Source organism: Danio rerio, chromosome 5 (assembly GCF_049306965.1).
Source record: "Danio rerio strain Tuebingen ecotype United States chromosome 5, GRCz12tu, whole genome shotgun sequence".
NCBI lineage: Eukaryota > Metazoa > Chordata > Actinopteri > Cypriniformes > Danionidae > Danio > Danio rerio.
Genome location: NC_133180.1, coordinates 66,590,549 through 66,610,778, shown reverse-complemented (window position 1 = coordinate 66,610,778; position 20,230 = coordinate 66,590,549). Strand labels below are relative to the sequence as shown.

Below are 20,230 nucleotides of genomic sequence, written 5' to 3'. Positions count from 1 at the left end.
AGGACTTCCAAAAGACTCCCATCAGGATTCTTTGGATTCATCTTCAATGCCTTCTCCATCTTATCCCAGACATGCTCAATAATGTTCATGTCTGGTGACTGGGCTGGCCAATCCTGTAGCACCTCAACCTTTTTTGCTTTCAGGAACTTTGATGTGGAGGCTAAAAGTATGAGAAGGAGTGCCATTCTGCTTAAGAGTTTGCCTCCTGTTGTTTGTAATGTAATGGGAAGCACAAATTTATTGATACCTCAGGGTGTCTACTCTGCAGATCTCTTGCACGCCCTTATACTCAATTAACCCCAAACCATGATTTTTCCTTCACCAAACTTGACTGTTTTCTCTGAGAACCTTGGGTCAATGTGGGTTCCAATAGCTCTTGTGCAGTATTTATGATGATTGGGAAGCGGTTTAACACATGATTCATTGGAAAAATCTGCCCTCTATCACTTTTCCAAATAATCAACTAGTTATATTTGTTGCTCTTATAACTGGGATCGATGACAAGGCTTTTGTCAGTTATATAACCACTGGAAGGCAAAAAAAAAAAAAAAATTCAATAAAGTCCCTTGCTCTAGTCATTATATTTTACTTGATATTTGATTAGATTAGATCAAAGTTCCTTTAAGACAGGTCATTTCACTTGGTGACCATCTTTGAAATGCCTCTTGGGCAGTTTGCACGGCATTTTGTCTGAATGGAGAAACATCTAATCTTCCAAACTTGTTTGCCAAGCTTACAATTACATAACATATTTGGAATCACCAATTAAATTAAACAACAACTGTTTCATAAGTTTCCTTACTAAGCGTTCGAATAAAACAAAATCTGTATTTTTTCAGGATGCCCAAGCTTTTGCGCATGTGCACTCGAAAAGAATAAGATCCAACACAAACCTTATGTAGTCCATGTTACACATTATCATCTTCTGGATAATGCTTTATCAAGCTTTGTGGATATATTTCTAGTGTCTGTGGAGCAAGTATTCGTTGAGATTCTAGTATGTTTGTTGACCACAAAAAAAGCATGTGAAAGCACATATCTGGTCTGAGCTTTTCCCCCGGAAAAACATCAGTCTATACCGATCAATGATTGAAGCCCCGCCTACTCGTACAGGAGTCATCTAACACATTGACTGTTACACTTTTCCCCATTCAAAACAAGTGACATGTCTTGTGTATTCTGTAGTCACTGATTGGATTCAAGTTTATTGTCATGTACAAGTACAAAGCAACAACATGCAGTTTAGGTCTAACCAGGGGTGCATAAGCAGCAAATGCAGGATATAGGTAGAAGTGCAATTATGGAAAATAAATAAATAAATAAATAAATAAAAACTATGGGTAATATCAAAGACTATAGAATACACAAGACATCTCATTCGTATAGAACGATGATTGATGTTTCTTCATTCAGACAGAATGCCTGTGAGGCATTTCAAAGATGGCCACCAAGTGAAACGACTTTCCTTTAAAGGGACTTTGGTAATAATTTACTATTTGAATATTTATAAAGGGGCCCCTGGTGGTTTGTGGGTGCAATGCAAAGTTTGTTCTAGCAAATCATTGGCCACACCATCACACTCCCTCCACCAGTTTGTTATCCCATAGAGAAACCTGGTTAAATCACTTCCCATGGTAAATGACACACAAGAGTAACATCTAATCTTTACAGTCCTTAGTGTGTGGCCTTATTAGGCAATGATCAACAATATTTGGTATAGTTTTAGAAGTAATGATAAAATAAGAAGTCAAACAGCTTTTAAAGAACTTTTTCACAAGCCAAATGGGTGGCATTTTCAAAGCTTTCATGGTGTCTTTTTAGGTTGTTATTTTTCTAAAGCGTAAAGCTAGTTTCTAAAGTGGGAAGAAATGACTTCTGCTGGTTAGCTTTTGTTTAGGCAATGATTTCCTTCACATTCTCTGCCGCATTGTTACAGCTGTGAGAATACCTTTCGTTTGCATTGAACTGGACAAAGAGGGAGGAAGATTGACGGATCTTTGGCCGTCTCACTCAGCTGAGCTTTGGACGAACGGAAGGTTTGAAATGAGGGAGTACGCTGCTGAGAATGCAAGAACAAAAGCAATGAGATGCTCAGATGAGTGCTAAAGCAAGAGTTCACTCATGAGGAGACACAATGCAGTGGCAGAGAGCTTTTACACCCACGCCAGAGGAGTGTCTGAGCCTACCGTTTCAAAAGACAAGAATGAATATGATTTGAAAGACAAAAAGACCCACAACTGAGAGGTTTTACTTTCTGCGTCATCTTATGTAACTACAGTGGATGAAAGATAAATAACAATGATGTCTGTCGAGTGAGTTCGCTCTCCAAACTCCACAGAATTGTAGAGTAGCTGTCCATGGTGCTGAATTCTGCAGCGTTATCCAGATTAACTTACACAATCCCACGGCATTTGAAACGTTTTGATTTAATGGCGTGAATGCATGAATGTACATTTTAGTATGATTTGCTAATCCCCTAATGATGGTTGGGTTTAGGGGTGGGATTTAGGGGCACAAATTTGTATGAATGAAGTCATAAAGTCATGATGAATAATGATAGTGTTACTTTAAGTTAATTAGGTTTCAATGTAAATATTTCAGCTATACACGTTTTAAAATATTTTTTTTATGTCAGTTTGATTGATTTAAGTTGAGCTGATTACAAAAGTTTATTTGATTCCACTAAAAGATTTAAGAGAGAAATAATTGTTTTACAGCATGTGAATGTGTATGAATTAGCCACTTTTCTCAATTTAAATAGTTGCATTTCCTTGTAAAACTAAACTGAATTAAATAAGGAGACTATAACATTTAAACTTAGTAGCTTTAAACTTGTTAAAGCATGCCAATTATTGTCTTGAAGGGTATACAACGTGTAATCTTGGATCAGTGTATTTACACTCACCGGCCACTTTATTAGGTACACCTGTCCAACTGCTCGTTAACGCAAATTTCTAATCGGCTAATCACATGGTAGAAACTACATAAGGTCTGTGCCACCTTATGTAACTACAGTGGATGAAAGCTAAATAATGATGTCTGTTGAGTGAGTTCGCTCTCCAAATTCTGAAGAAATGTAGAGTAGCTGTCCATGGTGCTGAATTCTACAGCGATATCCAGATTAATTTACACAATCCCATGTACCAACAAATGATTTTAAGTTACTTTAAAGGCTGAATTAAACATGAAGAGACAACATACAACATGTGTAATGGAAATATCGGTGTCTTCTTGGGTGAGTGTATGTATATAGTAGTTAAATTTTTTTTTTTTCTGGCCAAAATATTCTGAAGGAGCTGTTGATGGAATTGAACCAGATTTTGGTAAAAACCCAAACAACACAAACATAAAAATAACACAAAAAAATCTGGAAAAACTTTGAGTAATAACATTGAATTGACAAAAAATAATGTACTGAACTACTGAAACGTATTTAATACTTTACATAAAAATACCTTTTTTTTTTTTTAACGATGGCAGCTTAAAGACGTCTCTCATGTGGGGAATGAAGTCACATGCATTGCTCAGGTGGGATTCTTTTTTCACAGATTTCAACAGAGTGTAAAAATCTTGATGGTTTTGTAGGTCTAGTCTCTATTTTGTCATTTCTATTGGATTCAAGTTAGGTGATTGGCTAGGCTATTCTGATGCTTGATTTTCTTTCTTTGAACATTTGAGTTTCCTTGATGGTCACAAAAACATATGGTCACACAAACATATGGCACCACATGAAGAGGGTTTATTTAAGGAGCAGCATTTGTTTACTCTGTCTTCCCTTATAAGAAAACTTATTTTCTATTATATTTTGATGTTTTTCGTGTACTTTATTTTGATAAGAAGTCAACAAACACAAAGTATATGAGAGGAGAACCATTCGTCTGACAAAAAAAGGAGACATTTTTAAATAGAGCCACAAAAACGGAAGGAACATAGGGACATTTGAAGTTCATCAGCCATCACATCTCTGCATAAATCCCATATGCATTATAAAAGAAGACAGAGAGCGAGAACTAACTATAAAACTGATGAATAATTTTATCCGCAAGATCTTCATTAAACTGTTGCTCCACCATGACAGTAGCTGACCTGAAATAGACTGGCAGCTGAAATAGACGCTGACTGCATCCTAAATCACACTCTTCCCTATTAGATGAAAACTGTATTTGAAAGATATTATATCTAAATTCTAGAGAAATTCCATGCATATGTTAACTTTCTATGTCAAAATTTTCAAACAACTATACTGATTTACCTATCTGTCACATTTAATGGATACACAATGAAGCTTTTTCCTTAAAGATGCTAATACTGTGTATAAATATATATTCATTTGATATCAGAAGTGGCTTGAAAGGCAAAGGTCTCTAGATTAAGCTAATTTTACCAAAATAAAACATGATCATTCCTTGATTTTTAATTATATAATTAGGACATTAATGTCTTACTTTGCTTAGAAATGTCCAAATGCTCAAATGATCTGTTAGTTCAAACTAAGCATCAAAATGGGTAAGAAAGGAGATATGCATGTAACTGCCTTTGAAAGTGGCCTAATTGGTTATGCGAGATAAGTATTTCAGAAACTGCTGATAACTGTGATTTTCATGCATAAACATATTTAGGGTTTACGAAGAATAGTCTGAAAAAGACAATATCCAGAGAATAGCAGTTCTGTGGGTGAAAATGCCCACAGTTAGGAGACAACAGAGACTCGATCATACATCTTGCAAAACAAGATCTGCAGAAGAGAATATGGCTACAAAATTTAAAAAAAAAAAAAAAAAAAGCACAGGTCATTGATTAATAGAAAATCTCTTCCAAAGGCCAGAGTGCACTCTTGTGCTCTGAAACTCCAAACTCCCATGAAGAAAGCCAGGAAATACCACAACCAAAAAAGTGATAAGTGAAATTCCACAACCAAAAAAGTGGTTGTGGAATAAACAGATGATTTAGGCTGCATATACACTGCATAGTTCAAGTGACTCAGTTCCAATTTTCTTTTTCTCTCATGTGGCAGAAAAAAAAAAAAAAAAAAAATCACATGGATTCCGATTTACTCGAATCAGATTCAGGCCTTGTTCATATGTGGAAATGTATCCGATATGAATTGGATCTGTGCCCTGGTGTCTGCAGTGTAAGCAGGTAGATTGGATTTTCACCTGTCAATGAGAGTCACGCATCATTAAAAACTATAGCGAATGACGTCAACTCTGGCGCTTTCATTTCGGAACAGACTTGGGCAGAGTCCCAAACCTTAAATCTCATACACGAGGACTACAAAGGATTTCATATCGTCATGTAGCAAAGTATTTAAGCATGTTTAACGAGAGCGAGAGAGCGCAACATCCACCACGTAACCTAAAACTAATATAAAACTGTTGCATACATCACGTGAATCAATCATGCCATGTATGTATGTATATATATATATATATATATATATATATATATATATATATATATATATATATATATATATATATATATATATATATATATATATATATATATATAAATAAAACTCATCCATTTTGTTCTTATTAGGTCCGCATAATTAAGGGTGAGGCCACGTAAGTGACAGCTAGGTCTCGCTGGTTTCCGTCATGTCACGTCAGTTGATTCTTGCTAATTAGCTGCTAAACTTGGCATATACATCTTATTTATTTATTTATTTATTTATTTATTTATTTATTTATTTATTTATAACAACCCCCCCTCACAATTTTATGAAGTGTAATATTTAGCTATATACAACATTTTTTTTTGTACCAGGCTGTAAACACCTTTTTTATCTGCAGTAAAGTTGGCCAGTTTAACAATGAGATCATTAGAAATGGGCTCCATTTTAAAGCCAGGATTAGTGGAATTTCGATGAATTGCTGTAATGTATCAGTAACTTCCATATTAGCTTCAGAGGGGAGAGAGGAATGTTGCTGCTACGCAAACAGATTCAGTATCATCATCACAAAATGATTATCTTCGATTTTATTATCGACTGATTTAATCTTCTGCAAGTATTAACTTAATTCTGCATAGCTTGTTAGCATACTATAACTGTGTAGTAAATGTTGCTCCAACTGAAAGCACATGCTGGGGAAATGCAAATACAATCGTCTTTAATTAATTATGCAGCCCTGGCACAGAATATTTGAATGCACAAATCTTGATTCAGATAAGCAAGAACACACCAGAGACACCGCTGGCAGCTAAGAACAACAAATTGACTACAATTCACATATGTTTACCAAACTGGACAAATGAAGATTGTAAAAAGATTGCCTCATTAACTTTCTGTTTTAAGATTCAGATGGGAGGGTCAGAATTTGGCACAAACAACATAAAAGCATGTATCAAAAGTTCAGGATTCTACTAACGGAGTTTGCTTTTTTCCTGGCACACTTTTAGGGATTCTTAGTACCAATTCAGCACCATTTAAAATTAGTTGATGTCCATCCAAACTAACTATTTATGACCCATATTACAAGGACATTTTTCAGCAATATAGATGACAAAGTCTGCAGCAACTGCATCATGTCCTCACAAAATTATGGACCAAATCACTGGGGCACCTTTGCAGATCCTTGTTGAATCTATTCCATTAGGAATTAAAGCCTAAAGACAAAAGGGGGTACAACCTGTTACTAGCAAAATGTACTGCCCAGTGAATATACATAAAATCATAACTGCCTGCCAGCTCAGTAGCTTAAAGGGCACCTAGGTTACCCCTTTTTTCAGATTTAATATAAGTCTTTTGTGTCTCTAGAATGTGTATATAAAGTTTCAGATCAAAATACCCATCAGATTTTTCATTATACCTTTTACAAGATGCTGTTTTATACTGATTTCCAGCAGGGGGTGATTTTGTCGTACTGTGCCTTTAAGCCGAGTTCTGCCCGCCCACTATTTCTACATGCCTCCTCCCTCAGCTGCGTCAGACAACAGACAGACTTAAAGGAATCACGTAGCGTTTGTGAGATACTACAGTAAGAACTAACCTTTACTAATCAGTATTGTGAAGTTGCATTGATGAGTCACTCACACACACACACACACACACGCACACACACGCACACACACGCAGGCAGACAGACAGACAGAGCGCGCTTAGCTTAGTTAAGGCTAACCTCAAGTACTGTGTGGATATCGGTTATGCTAATGTACAAAATAAACCTGATTTAACTTCCACAAACCGGGATTAAAGCGTCTTCTTTTATAATTGTTCTGACACGCGGCTGTGCTGATGAAGTAAAGCTGAAGTAAAACGCTGTAATTAATTACACACATACTCTGTTTTAAAACACTTTAAACATGTGAAACTTACTCTTAATCACATTTGATGATGATTGCTGATCCTAGCGAACAGAACAGACCTTTTATTCCTGGTTGCTTTGCGTATGTCTGTCTGGTCTTGTTGACATATACACGCGACTACCGGAACATGTTAATGCGCGCAGCTGTCAATCAATTCGGTGGGCGGGAAAAAAAAAAAAAAAAAAAAAAAAAAAAAAAAAAATCGCACACCTACGTAATGGTGCGATCGATTTGAAAACAGCTCCAATTGGCCGACCCTTTTTTTGTAGTTAAATTGAAAAAAAAAGGACTGGGTGTGTTCATATCACCCCAGTATGACGGTCTATACACTATACCAACACACAGATCTGTCCAAACAGCTTGAAAAGTAGATTTTTTACCATAGGTGCCCTTTAAATGTTCCAACACACACACACATACTCCGATACTATAAGAGCAGTATTAATTAAACTGTTTAATCAACTATAAGCTCCGAAATGAAGAGCCTGTGGACTTCAGATCAGGAGGCTGCGTGTAAAACATCCCAGCATAAATATGAGTTCTGAAGCAATTCAGCTTGCAAATTCATCCTTGCGAAACAGCCTCAATCTTCTGCTTTTTAGAGCGTCGAGGCTATTTTATCCACCAATTAGTGTCAGCAGCCCGGCCCTCTACCAAGTGGACTGTGGAAATATACCTTGGAAAAAAGGAACACAGACGGAAATAAATGTCCTTTCTATCAGCCCATCGTAAGCTTTCAGTGCCTAAGGGTTTTGGAAAGAAAATGCCGATGTCTATGTATATACATACGCAGAGATTAATGATTGATACAGAACAGATTCTTCCCAGTGAACCGCGAAGAGATGGCCAGACACTCAGGGGCTTTTAATAGTTACCATGCATGACTGCGTAGCTCTTACTCTCACCGAAACTAATGTAGCAGGACTAAAGGTACAGCCACTACTCCCAGTGTGCTTGTCTATTCTTGTGATGCATGTTGGTCAGATTTAAGGTCTTATTTTGTCGCAGTCATGTGGCTAATGAAGCAATCGCAAAGACGGCAGTTATCGCAGTGACAGTGGCTGTTTGTTAAAACCAAATGAATGACTTTGTTTTGGCTAAATTTAAACTCTTAAAGTTTGAAACTTTCACTTAACTTTCATTATTCAACCTGCTTGATGTTAAAAATATGACAAACCTCGAGGTGGTTTCTAGTTGTAGATTCTGTACACCTCGAACAAATGAGAAACAGTTTCCCAAAAGAATATGCTTTAAAATAACTCCCCATAGCAAAACGCCCAGGCAGGCTGTTTACCGCCAAGCTCCACTGCACAGTGAAAACTAGGGCTTTGAAAGAGTTCATGGCTTGAGTAAATATGATCTGAAAGTAATCATTTATTATTTTATGCATGTAAAGTCACAAACTTTAAAGTGAAGACTGAACTTTGTTCAGATGGAGACTCTGATGATTGTGATTGTTTTAAGTTTGGGGACAGTTATCTTATAGTTATATGGACTTATAATAATAATAATAATAATAATAATAAAATTATAATAATAATAACAACAACAATAACAACAACTAGAGATTTACATTTTCTAAAGAAAACAAGAGTGGGATTTGCCATGGAAATTCACTGAGGATTTCACACTGGGTGTCAGCATCAACGTTTCCCATTTACTTTGAATAAATGACATCAAGCATTGCCGAACTAAATTGTGGATCACCACTTCAATGAGGTTGCTCACTGCAGAAGTTGGGGGTTTCTCAACTTTTCAAGTTCCAACGAAAGCATCAGTCAATCTGAAATGCGTTTCCCTAAACCATCGTTATCCATCATTCCAACAGACATCTGCAAACTATGTCGCAAACTTGTACGCTTGCAACTACACCTCTAGAGCTGTAGTTAGAAGCATAGTTCCTGGCTGTGCTTTATTCCCAGTTATCTCCCCTATGCCCTATTCCTTTCAGACATTCCAACAATTGAGGCTAGAATTGCTGCCAAAGGTGCATCAACCAAATATTGAGCAAAGGCTGTAAATACTTATGTACATGTGATTTTTCAGTTTTTTTATTTGTAATAAATCTGCAACAATTAAAAAAAATATATTTTTTCAAATTATCATTATGGGGAATTGTGGGTAGAATGTTGGAGGAAATAAATTAATTTAACCCATTTTGGAAAAAGGCTTTAACATAAAAAATGTGGAAAAATTTAAGTGCTTGAATACTTTCCGGATGCACTGTATATAATGTCATACAATTTCACAGCATATAATAAGCAATACTAGATATTTTTTATTTTATGTCAGTAAATGTATAAATATACACTAGGTAGTAACCACAACCACAAGTAACCAAATAATAAAATTTATGTTAATTACGAACATAATAGGCTCTATTTTAAAGATCTTGGCGCGAAGTCCAAATAATAGAGCGCAAAAGCATTAAGGGCGTGTCCGAATCCACTTTTGCTATTTTAAGAACGGAAAAAAATCCCCTTTCCGCTGTGGCGCATGGTCTCACAGGGTTGAGCTTATTCTCCAAATGAGCTTTGTGTGTTTTAAGAATAAACCATTCAGAATCTCATCTCCCATTCCCTCTAAGTGTCAGTTGCATCATGCCATAGCGCGTTTGCTATTTACATGACAGACTTCGCAAGTGGAAAAACTGAACGTTTCACTAGGGAGAAAACATTTAAGCAGAGCATCTACTGCGCGAGAATGAGAGATGAGCCTCCTCATTATTTACTTTTACTCTCTTCTGTGGATAAGGAAACGTGTTGTACGCAGAGACATCCATTAGCCTATACAGTTGAAGTCAGAATTATTCGCCCCACTGAAATATTAGACCGCTTGTTTATTTTTTCCCCAATTTCTGTTTAATGGAGAGAAGATTTTTTCAACACATTTCTAATCATAATAGTTTTATTTACTCATTTCTAATAACGGATTTATTTTATCTTTACCATGATGACTGTAAATAATATTTTACTACATATTTTCAAGACACTTCTATACAGCTTAAAGTGACATTTAAAGGCTTAACTAGGTTAATAAGGTTAACTATGCAGGTTAGGGTAATTAGGCAAGTTATTGTATAACAATGGTTTGTTTTGTAGATTATGGAGAAAAAAATAGCTTAAAGGGGCTAATAATTTTGGCCCTAAAATGGTGTTTAAAAAATGTAAAACTGCTTTTATTCTAGCCTAAATAAAACAAATAAGACTTTTTCCAGAAGAAAAAATATTATCAGACATATTGTGAAACTTTCTTGCTCTGTTAAACATCATTCCAAAAATATTTAAAAAAGAAGAATAAAATGTGAAGGGGGCTAATAATTCTGACTTCAACTGTACATAATTAATTATGTTTGTCAAGCACAAAGATTTGTTTTAAAACCTGTACAGGTTAATTGGGTAGGCTAAATTGTCCGTAGTGTACGAGTGTGTGTGTGTGGATGTTTCCCAGAGATGGGTTGCGGCTGGAAGGGCATCCGCTGCGTAAAAATGTGCTGGATAAGTTGGTGGTTCATTCCGCTGTGGCGACTAAGCAGACAAGAAAATGAATGAATGAAGTTGTCATGAATAAACTGAAAAAAGACCCCCCCACTCTCCCCCCCCCTTCAACTTTTTGTAAAAAATAATGCTATTTTGTAATATTTTAATCCTTCAATTCTTTTTCATTTGTAAAGATATTAGCAAATTGCTGTAAATCCTGTATGTATCAAGCACAACTGACGCGCTCTGCGCTGGACTTTAGACTTCCTCTTAGCTGGTCTATTGAGCGGTCTATTTTAGATTCACAAAATAGCAAAGCACCAGCAATGCGCCTTAACATACCTCGTTTTATAGACCAGACTGCCTATGGGCACACATATGAGCCCAAATGCATTTACTGTTTAAACAGCGGGGTGCAACACGTCAAAACGACACTTGTGTCAAGCTGAAGCTTGCAAACAACATTTACGTCACGCCTTGCGCCGGGAGTGTGATAGGGCCCAATGTCTCTCAATTGACGTTTTGATAGGAGAAAACACAGATTCATTGTCTCTGACTCTCAGAAGCCTCCAAGAACAACAACAACAACGAACTAAATAAAAAAATATATATAAATATTGATTCAACACATTCTGCCCCTTTTGTTTTCCTGGCAAGTTTGAGAACATTTTGGCACTTTACTGTGGGTTTATTACTGTGGGTTTATTACACTGGTAATATATTTAGATGAAGAAAAAAAAGCCTGTTTTTCATATTTAAAAACAAAGTATTTCTAGTATACAGTACATATTAGTCATATAATGCTACATAACCATTTAATATTGTGATACTGTGGGAATTCCAATGTGGTGCACAGTACAATGTCTAATCTGCTCCGTTTGCTTGCAGCCCTGTTTAACATTTGTACATGTCATACCCTTCACATCTGACTAAGTGTCATTATTGTCCCAGTTTCTGGAGATTTCCTGTCTTGTAGGCACAGATGAGTCATCTCTAATTGGTGGAATAATACAGCTGGCTCAGCAGCACAACCGAAATGAGGTGCATCCATTTCAGTCACCATTTCTGTATAAATGTGTTCCGAGTGGAGAGGGTGCCAAGTGTGTTTAGCCAATCAATTAAAGAGGGTCTACTCATCTCTCACAATCCGGAGCCAGCCATTAATCAGATTTTGACAAATGACCACAACTCTCTGCTATTATCTAAAATCCCACTGTTTATTAAAATAACTAATGAATACAAGGCTAATTAGGTCTGCATGGTCCCATTAGGGCCATTTATGACTACATAACCAATGCCTTAATAGCCACTGCTAATGCTATCAGTTATAATCTCACCAAGTATAGAGATTATATAAAGCTAAATTTAAGGTATTTAATAGCTTAATTAAAGCATTAGCTCACCCAAAAACTAAAATTATGTAATGAATTACTCAACCTCATGTCATTCCAATCCCCATACACCAGGGGTGTAAAATCGTTCAGACCAGAAACGCAAGGTCGTGCGTCAAGTTTTACAGTTCGATGCGTTGGAAAGTTCAAGCTTGATGAACTCTGACCTGCGAAATCGCATCACTTGACTGTGTGAGACCAATCGAGGATAAAAACATGACCTTTTTATTCATTTAAAATATGGAGCAATCCATATTTTAAATGTCTAATCATCTTGTTTAATCCTGCCCCTTTTCGCAGCACCATACGACAACTCTAATTGAGTCCTTCAGGCTACAGTCCTTCAGACTAGTGTGATCAAGTGTGTTTAATTAGCATTGGAACTAAACTGTGCAGAGCTTCGGCCCTCCAGGAACTGGGTTTGACACCTGTACGCTAGATTAGTGATCCCAAACCTTTTGATCACCGCAAACCAGTCAACGCTGAGCAATTTCACCGTAGACCGGTGGGAGGCGAGGGGATGGTGAGCATTAATCAATTACAGAGCATTAATCCATTACAGACAGTGCTAAACCACAGAGCCCACTGACATTGTCAGATAAACCACTAAAGCAGGTACTATTGGACAAACTGAGAAATTTGTTTTTAAAATAAAAAAATAAATAAATAAAATAAAATAATGTTAGAAGACCTATACAACACAAACACACAAACACAAGCAGAACTTAAAACACATATCTAAAATAGCTATGTAAAACAGATATATAGCTATTATGGCTGCACAATTTATCGTTTTAGTATTGATATTACAACATGTGCATACACAATAGTCACATCGCAGGATCTGCAATGTTGAACTGGGATTATATTTGACCGAACATGACATTTGTGGAGTCATTGAGGATTTTTACCGTAACGGAGCCAAAGTTTATCATTTGCATGTTTTAAAGCCCTGTGAATCTATGAACATAAGAGAGTTTAAAGCATTCAGGCACAAGACATTGTGCCAATTGTAACTTAAAATAAAAAGTTAATTATGTAAACAAAGAAGAATATGCAGGGCTATTTCACATTTGATTATTCAATTTCTGTACTTGAACTCTCAGACAGAATCTGCTGATTTTTTATTTTTATTTTTTGCTATTTCTGTGTAGAATTTGATAAAAAAAAAAACTGTGGATTTATGCGGAATGATTTTAGGAGTCATTCATTCATTCATTTTCTTGTCGGCTTAGTCCCTTTATTAATTTAGGGTTCAGGGAATAAACCCCCAACTTATCCAGCACATTTTTACGCAGCGGATGCCCTTCCAGCCGCAACCCATCTCTGGGAAACATTCACACACACACACTCATAGTCATACACCTCGGACAATTTAGCCTACCCAATTCACCTGTACCACATGTCATTGGACTGTGGGGGAAACCGGAGCACCAGGAGAAAACCCACACGAACACAGGGAGAACATGCAAACTCCACACAGAAACACCAACTGATCCAGCAGAGGCTCGAACCTGCGACCTTCTTGCTGTGAGGCGACAGCACTACCTACTGCGCCACTGCGTCGCCCTGATTTTAGGAGTATCATAACTAAAAACTTAATATATAAAATAAACATTTATGCATTTTTCACTATTATATATTTACAATGCAAATCCAATTAGATCCTCTCTCTAATATCTCTACTAAAAAGACAAAACATATTACTTTACAAACTGTATTGTAAATAAATAATTTGAACAAAATAATAATAATAATAATAATTAAAATCAATTTAAAAACTGAAATATTAATATACACACACATTTCCACAATACAGACTTGATGGACTAAAAATCAGCAAAAAATTGGTGAATTTCTGCACGTGTAATCCCGCCAGTCCTATAGCACCCAACCCACTCCGAACTGGGATCCAACCTGCGTCTGTCACTAGAGCACCTTCAGAGGTCATAGTGAGGTTTACCTGCATGGCACTTTACTAACTGGCCTCTGCTACACGTGAACAGATTCAGTGTGAGCCTACCAAATGGGCCATGTGGTTAAATTGTATTCATATAGAAATTTATTAATCGCTGAAAATCAAAACATTGCGATATCAAATTTTTCCAACATGGTACAGCTCTAATATGTCACGATCAAAAACCGAGGATCTAATAGCGAGGGAAGTGACGTTTATTATAAGTGTAACAGAAAAACAAGTCTCAAAGAGTTAAAAAAGGGCTGAAAGCTGAAGACAAAGAATATGGCAAAAAGTTCAAAAACAAAGAGTTCCAAGGCCAATGGCCTTGTCACTCGACAAACAGAGAAGCAGAGAATCTCTGGAAGACAAACAGACAAGAACAACAACAAACTAATGACCAGCAGTAGCCACTGACTGAATAAATAGCCAGCAAAACAGGAATCAGCTGGAGAATGGTGATTAAATCAGCTGATCTGATAGCATGCTGCCAGCGCAAAAGGTAAACAAACATGCACACCCTTGGATGCAACAACACACATGGCACAATCATAACATACAGAAAGAGCACACAGACTCATAAACCATGACATATAAGCTAGATATCAACAAGAATGTGAAAAAAAAAACATCATGAGTCATGTGACCGTAGTACTCAAGAGACTCTAGACACACCTGATCACTGTTTCCCTGATGAAGGCAGACTCTTGCCGAAACGCGTAGGATTTATTTTTTGAGATTTAGTCAAGTGAATAAAGGCTTTTTAAATTTTTCACATTTTTCAAGTGCCTTGGACTGATTCTTGAGTTTTGATGAATCCCTTACCCAAAGAGCACCGACCAAACATTTGAGTTACCCCAGAGCACTTTTTTATTTTATTTTTTTTTTTTATAAAAGCTAGATATATTATAGTCTAAAGTAGAATACACTTAATTAGAAAAGTGCTTGTGAAAAATACAATCTATTTAAGTAAACGTCCATTTGTTTTTTTTCTTTTCTTCCCAGAATAGGACACATTTTTTTGTTGTTGATAAAAACAAACATTTAAAAATGAAAATTGAATATAATTTTATTATTATGGCATCCAATGCAACAACATTATTCAAAAGTTCATTCTGCTATATACTCTGCTACTAGCTTAAAACAAGAATTATCGCTAAACTAGTCTACAAGACTAGCAAATATAATTGTGCAGCTCATCGTGGACCCCTGTAAGCCTGGAGTTCAGATTCCTGTTCAGCCTGTGCATTAATCCATCTTTGTCTTTATTGTCTAAAGCTCACAGATAAGTCTTCACTCCTCTTAATGAAGTGAAGGAAACACTGTGGTTGGTGCTGAATGAAGATAAAGCATTGGCCATCACAGTCCATATGCTGTGTGCTCGCTTGAGACAAGTTACATTTCTTCACATACACCCTCATTTTGCTCAAACTATTGACCCATAGAGAAAGTGTCCACGCACTATTACTAACATTGAATGGGCTGGGGAGGTTTAACAAATGTTTTATTGAGGGTGTGCAGACTGTCAATTAATTTAAAACTGTAATGTCTGAATTAATGGTCCAAAACATGCACAGACTTATTATACACAACTAAAATCAAACTCATCCCACATAAATCAATGGAGAGCAAACTTAGTTAGTAACAAATTATAAATATTTGGGTCGGATGTTGGACAATAAAATTAAGTGGAATGTACTGTATGGACTGACAGTATAAGGAAAAAAGCTTCAACAGAGAATGCACTTTTTAAAGACATTACTGTCTTTTAATGCTGATAACACAATCATGTTTTATAATGCTTTTATTGAAAGTATTGCAACATTTTGTGTAATTTGTTAGTATAGAAATGCTTCGGAGGCCCAGAAGAGGTCAAAGATGTAGGTGGTAACAACAGCCAGTGAGTTGTTGGGAATAAAACTAAAGAGCCTTGATGGTATAGAAAGAGTACTAAACAAGGCCATCATGATTGTAAATGATGAGAAGCATCATTTATCAAACACTTTCCAATTGTTACCATCAGGTCATGGATATTGTGTTCTCAGGTGTGTAACAAATAGAAAAAATATATATAATTTATACCACAATCAACTAAGTTTTTAAATTCCTCCACTCTCAGTAGTAGTTGATGGCAAGTAGACTGGATATTTATTTAGAGTAGGGGTACCATGGTACATGCCAAATCTGAAATGTCAGAAGTCTCTGTGAGCATGTGCTTCAAATGAAATCTCCCTATACGGAGACAAATAAGGTAAGCTAGCAAGCTAGCTAGCTAACTAACTAACTAACTAAACATTTACTTTGAATTAAAAATGGCTAATATGCGACCTTGGACCACAAAATCAGACTTATGCTGCTTGTGTATATTTTTGGCAAAAATATATTGTATGGGTCAAAATTATTGATTTCTCTTATCACAAAAAAAAAAAAAAAACATTAGAAACTTAAGTAAAGATAGTATTCCATGAAGATATTTGGGACATTTTCTACTAAATGTATAAAAACATAATTTCTTATTAGTAATATGCATTGTTAAGAACTTAAATTGGGCACATTCAAAGGGCCATGAAACTCCTCTCTTTCGGTTCAAGTCTACCTCAGAATTAAAAAAAAAATTCTCTGAAATGGGCATGGAGCACTGTGAGAAGAGGCAGGAGTGGGCGTGGCCGGCAGAGCAGGGGAAAAAGAGAGAGGGTGCTCGCTGCAGAGCCATTTGAGGAGAGCTGAGCTCCAGCGAGGGGGAGCATGAGCTGTCGCTCCTCCTCCTGTAAGCTGTAATGTAATGCGTACACCAACACCACCCCTAACCCTACCCCCAGTGACATCACTCGTAGAAGAAGTGCAAAAAAGGTGGAGCTTAAGCTCCCCCTCGCTGGAGCTCAGCTCTCCTCAAATGGCTCTGCAGCGAGCACCACTTGGAAAAAGATGGGAGCGAACAACTATTGTCAGCTTGCTCGCTATGAGATGCAGCATGATTTTATACTTTTTAAAAGTTGAAATGCAAAGAAATAAACAGTAAGTAATTTAAATTTCCTACATTTGTTATTCGTAATTTCATATACACATGTCACAATTTGTTATATCCTTATAAAGATGGTCATGTTTATATAAACAGTATAAATGAGTACTTCTCTCTATCTCAATCCCTGGGTCTGAATGCAGACACAGTGAATAGCAGCGCAGCAGGTCTCTTGCCCTGTCTATTCCAACCATTAGCCTTGCCGATAATATGGAGGATTTTAAAAATAGGTGAACACAACAGACACAGGTGATGTGTCTGAATATGAAAGAACTCAACTGATAAAAGACAAAGTCCGCCATTCTCTAATTCTCGTACAGTTCTCTCGACAAAAATGCTTGCTGCAATCCAAGCTTTGCTGCATCGGTCCTGACAGAATTGCGAGTAAAATCATACAACAAACCCTGTGGATCACGGAAACACACATAAACGACCCTTCATGAACGGCTAATCCCGCCCCAAAAAAATATTTTTAACATGGAAGATAAAAATTAGCTCACAAAAGCTCAAAATTATCCCAAGATTAAAGCTGACAGGTGCTAATGTTACCTTAACTGATGCACACAAACCTGTTAACATTTAAAAAAAAAATAAATAAATAAAAACTGATGTCTTGAACCTTTATTGGGGAAATTCTCAATATTTAGTTAGATTTTGAAATACTTGTTATTCTGACAAATGTTGTCATATTCTAACAAAACATAAATAAATGAAAAGTCTATTTATTCAGATATCAAATGATGTATACAATTCAATACATATTAAATGACATTTAAGAAGTTTTGTGGTCTAGGGTCACGTTTAAGACAATATATCCATATATATCTATACATCTCAGTGTCAAAAGATGCATGTCAAACTATGGATTGTTGGACAATTATTTCATATATTAATAAAATAAAACAAAATATAATTTTAAGCTGAATCAATTTAATTATTTAAGTCACCTAAACACTCTTATTACATGATGTTTAATATTGTACAGTATAATTTAAAATTAAGCTGATGGTCACGGTCATGTCATAGATCATATGTTTTATTAAATATATGTATATGCAAATTATTTATTTAAAATATTCTTAATATCAGCTGTCACTTTATACTGCTTGTGTAAATAATAATATATTTTGCTATAGTATGATATTTAAATGCTTAGATTTATGACAAAACTCTAACTTTTAATAAGATAAAACTATGCCATATAAAGATGACTGAAATATTAGCACAATGCTAAAACTTGTAGAAAGAAAAATGGTTTGTTTGTCCCTAAATGTCGCGATTTTACATTAATGAATTTAATTTCTGTTCTTTTCCAGAAAAAAAAAAAAAAAAAAGTTTAATTTTACTCATTCAAGCCCCAAATCTGCCATTTCTTAATGAAACTAAATATTTTAACTTTTCATACAATATATAACCATGATGGTCTTTGAAATTATTTTAATATTCTTTAAAAGTTCACTTATAATATCAGTATCAAGAAAAATAAAAATAAATATTAAAAACATCTGTAAAATATCCATAAAGTTATTATTCAACACATTATTCAATTTCTAAGGAGCATCTGTGAATAGCCTAAAGGGTCACAGTTACAGTATGATGATTTTTAAGGTCACATGCGTAGTTAAAATATCAACACCCCCTCAATTTTCAAATAACGTTAAGTGTTTTCAGAACATTGGTAAAAATCAAAACTTACAGCATGCGAGGTAGCTGCTGTCAGATCCAACAGAGCCTTCAATAAAAGTTTCTTTGTGAACTCTCCATCACACTGCGCACCTCCTTAAAACATGCTGGGGATCTTCAGAGGGTTTACAGGGAAGAAAACGTGCTGTCAAAGAAGACCATCCTTTACTTTTTCACTAGTCTTTTTGTCAGTTTGTAAAATATGAAACGGTTATCCATGAACTGAATCCAATGTAGAAAGGGTCAGGTGACGGGTTTGTTTATAACGGGTTTGTTTTGGCAAAAAGCGACGTGGCTGGTTCCCACAGGTGTCAGCCATTAAGCGGTTCAACTCATGTGGGCGTGGCCTATATTCAATATTGCGACGTCTTGCTGCAGTAGTAATTATATGGAAAGTACTAATAGAAAAAACATTAACCCTCCATTTGTGTTTTATCTTCTCCTTCTTCTTCTTCTTCTTTTTTATTAATGTAAAGGTCTTGCTGTTCTATAATTGTAAGAATTTTATTTTATAATTTATTTACTTGTTTATTTTTATACTATTATTATTATTATTATTATTATTATTATTATTATTATTATTATTATTATTATTATTATTATTATTATCATTATTATTATTATTTACCTTCCACCACCCTAGATTTATATTATTTGTTCTATTGTCATGCATCCGTTGTTGAAAAAAAAAAAAAGGTGATTAAATGGAAAAATATTTGCTCCTAGTAGCAACTATTTTTCATTTTTTACTCCCTTGACAAATGGATAAATAAAAACATGTGGCAACATGATAAAATAAAACCAATCTGCAAAGAGAGAGAGAGAAAAGCATTCGCCAATTGCATTTTTACAAAGCAATTTAAAAAGTGTATTTAAAATGATCTATTAATATACCTGTTTACTGTTTGATTAATCAGCATTTTAAAACATGAAATAAATAAAAATATAAAATACAAATAAGATATGTTATAGAATTGCCTGTTTATTTCTACATTTAAAAAGTATTACATCATTTTTTTGCTTTATTAAATTACATTTAAAACACAATTTAAATAGTCACGTTTAAATGTCTAATTATTTGTCCATTTTAATTGTGATATTCTATCATACTTTTTTACTGATTGATTAATCAGCGTTTTAAAACATGAATTAAGTAAGCAGTTATGAGGTTGTCTATTAATTTATACATTCATTCATTCATTTTCTTTTCGGCTTAGTCCCTTTATTAATCTCGGGTTGCCAAAGCAGAATGAACTGCCAACTTATCCACCTTATGTTTTTTGCATCTTTACGTCCTTCAGTTGCAACCCTTGAACATCCAAACACACTCATTTACACTCATACACTATGGACAATTTAGCTTACCCAATAACTTAGCTCATGTCTTTGGACT

General features: G+C 35.4%; 1 protein-coding gene across 1 annotated transcript in view; it reads right to left on the bottom strand.

Moving 5' to 3' along the window:
- lig3 (ligase III, DNA, ATP-dependent) overlaps window positions 1-19,074 on the bottom strand; it is a 168,845-nt gene extending 149,771 nt beyond the window's left edge. Inside the window, exon 1 of the mRNA XM_073950660.1 lies at window positions 18,851-19,074. The gene's annotated coding sequence lies outside the window, so the exon portion shown is untranslated. The remainder of the gene's footprint in view (window positions 1-18,850) is intronic.
- Window positions 19,075-20,230: the final 1,156 nt, after the last annotated feature.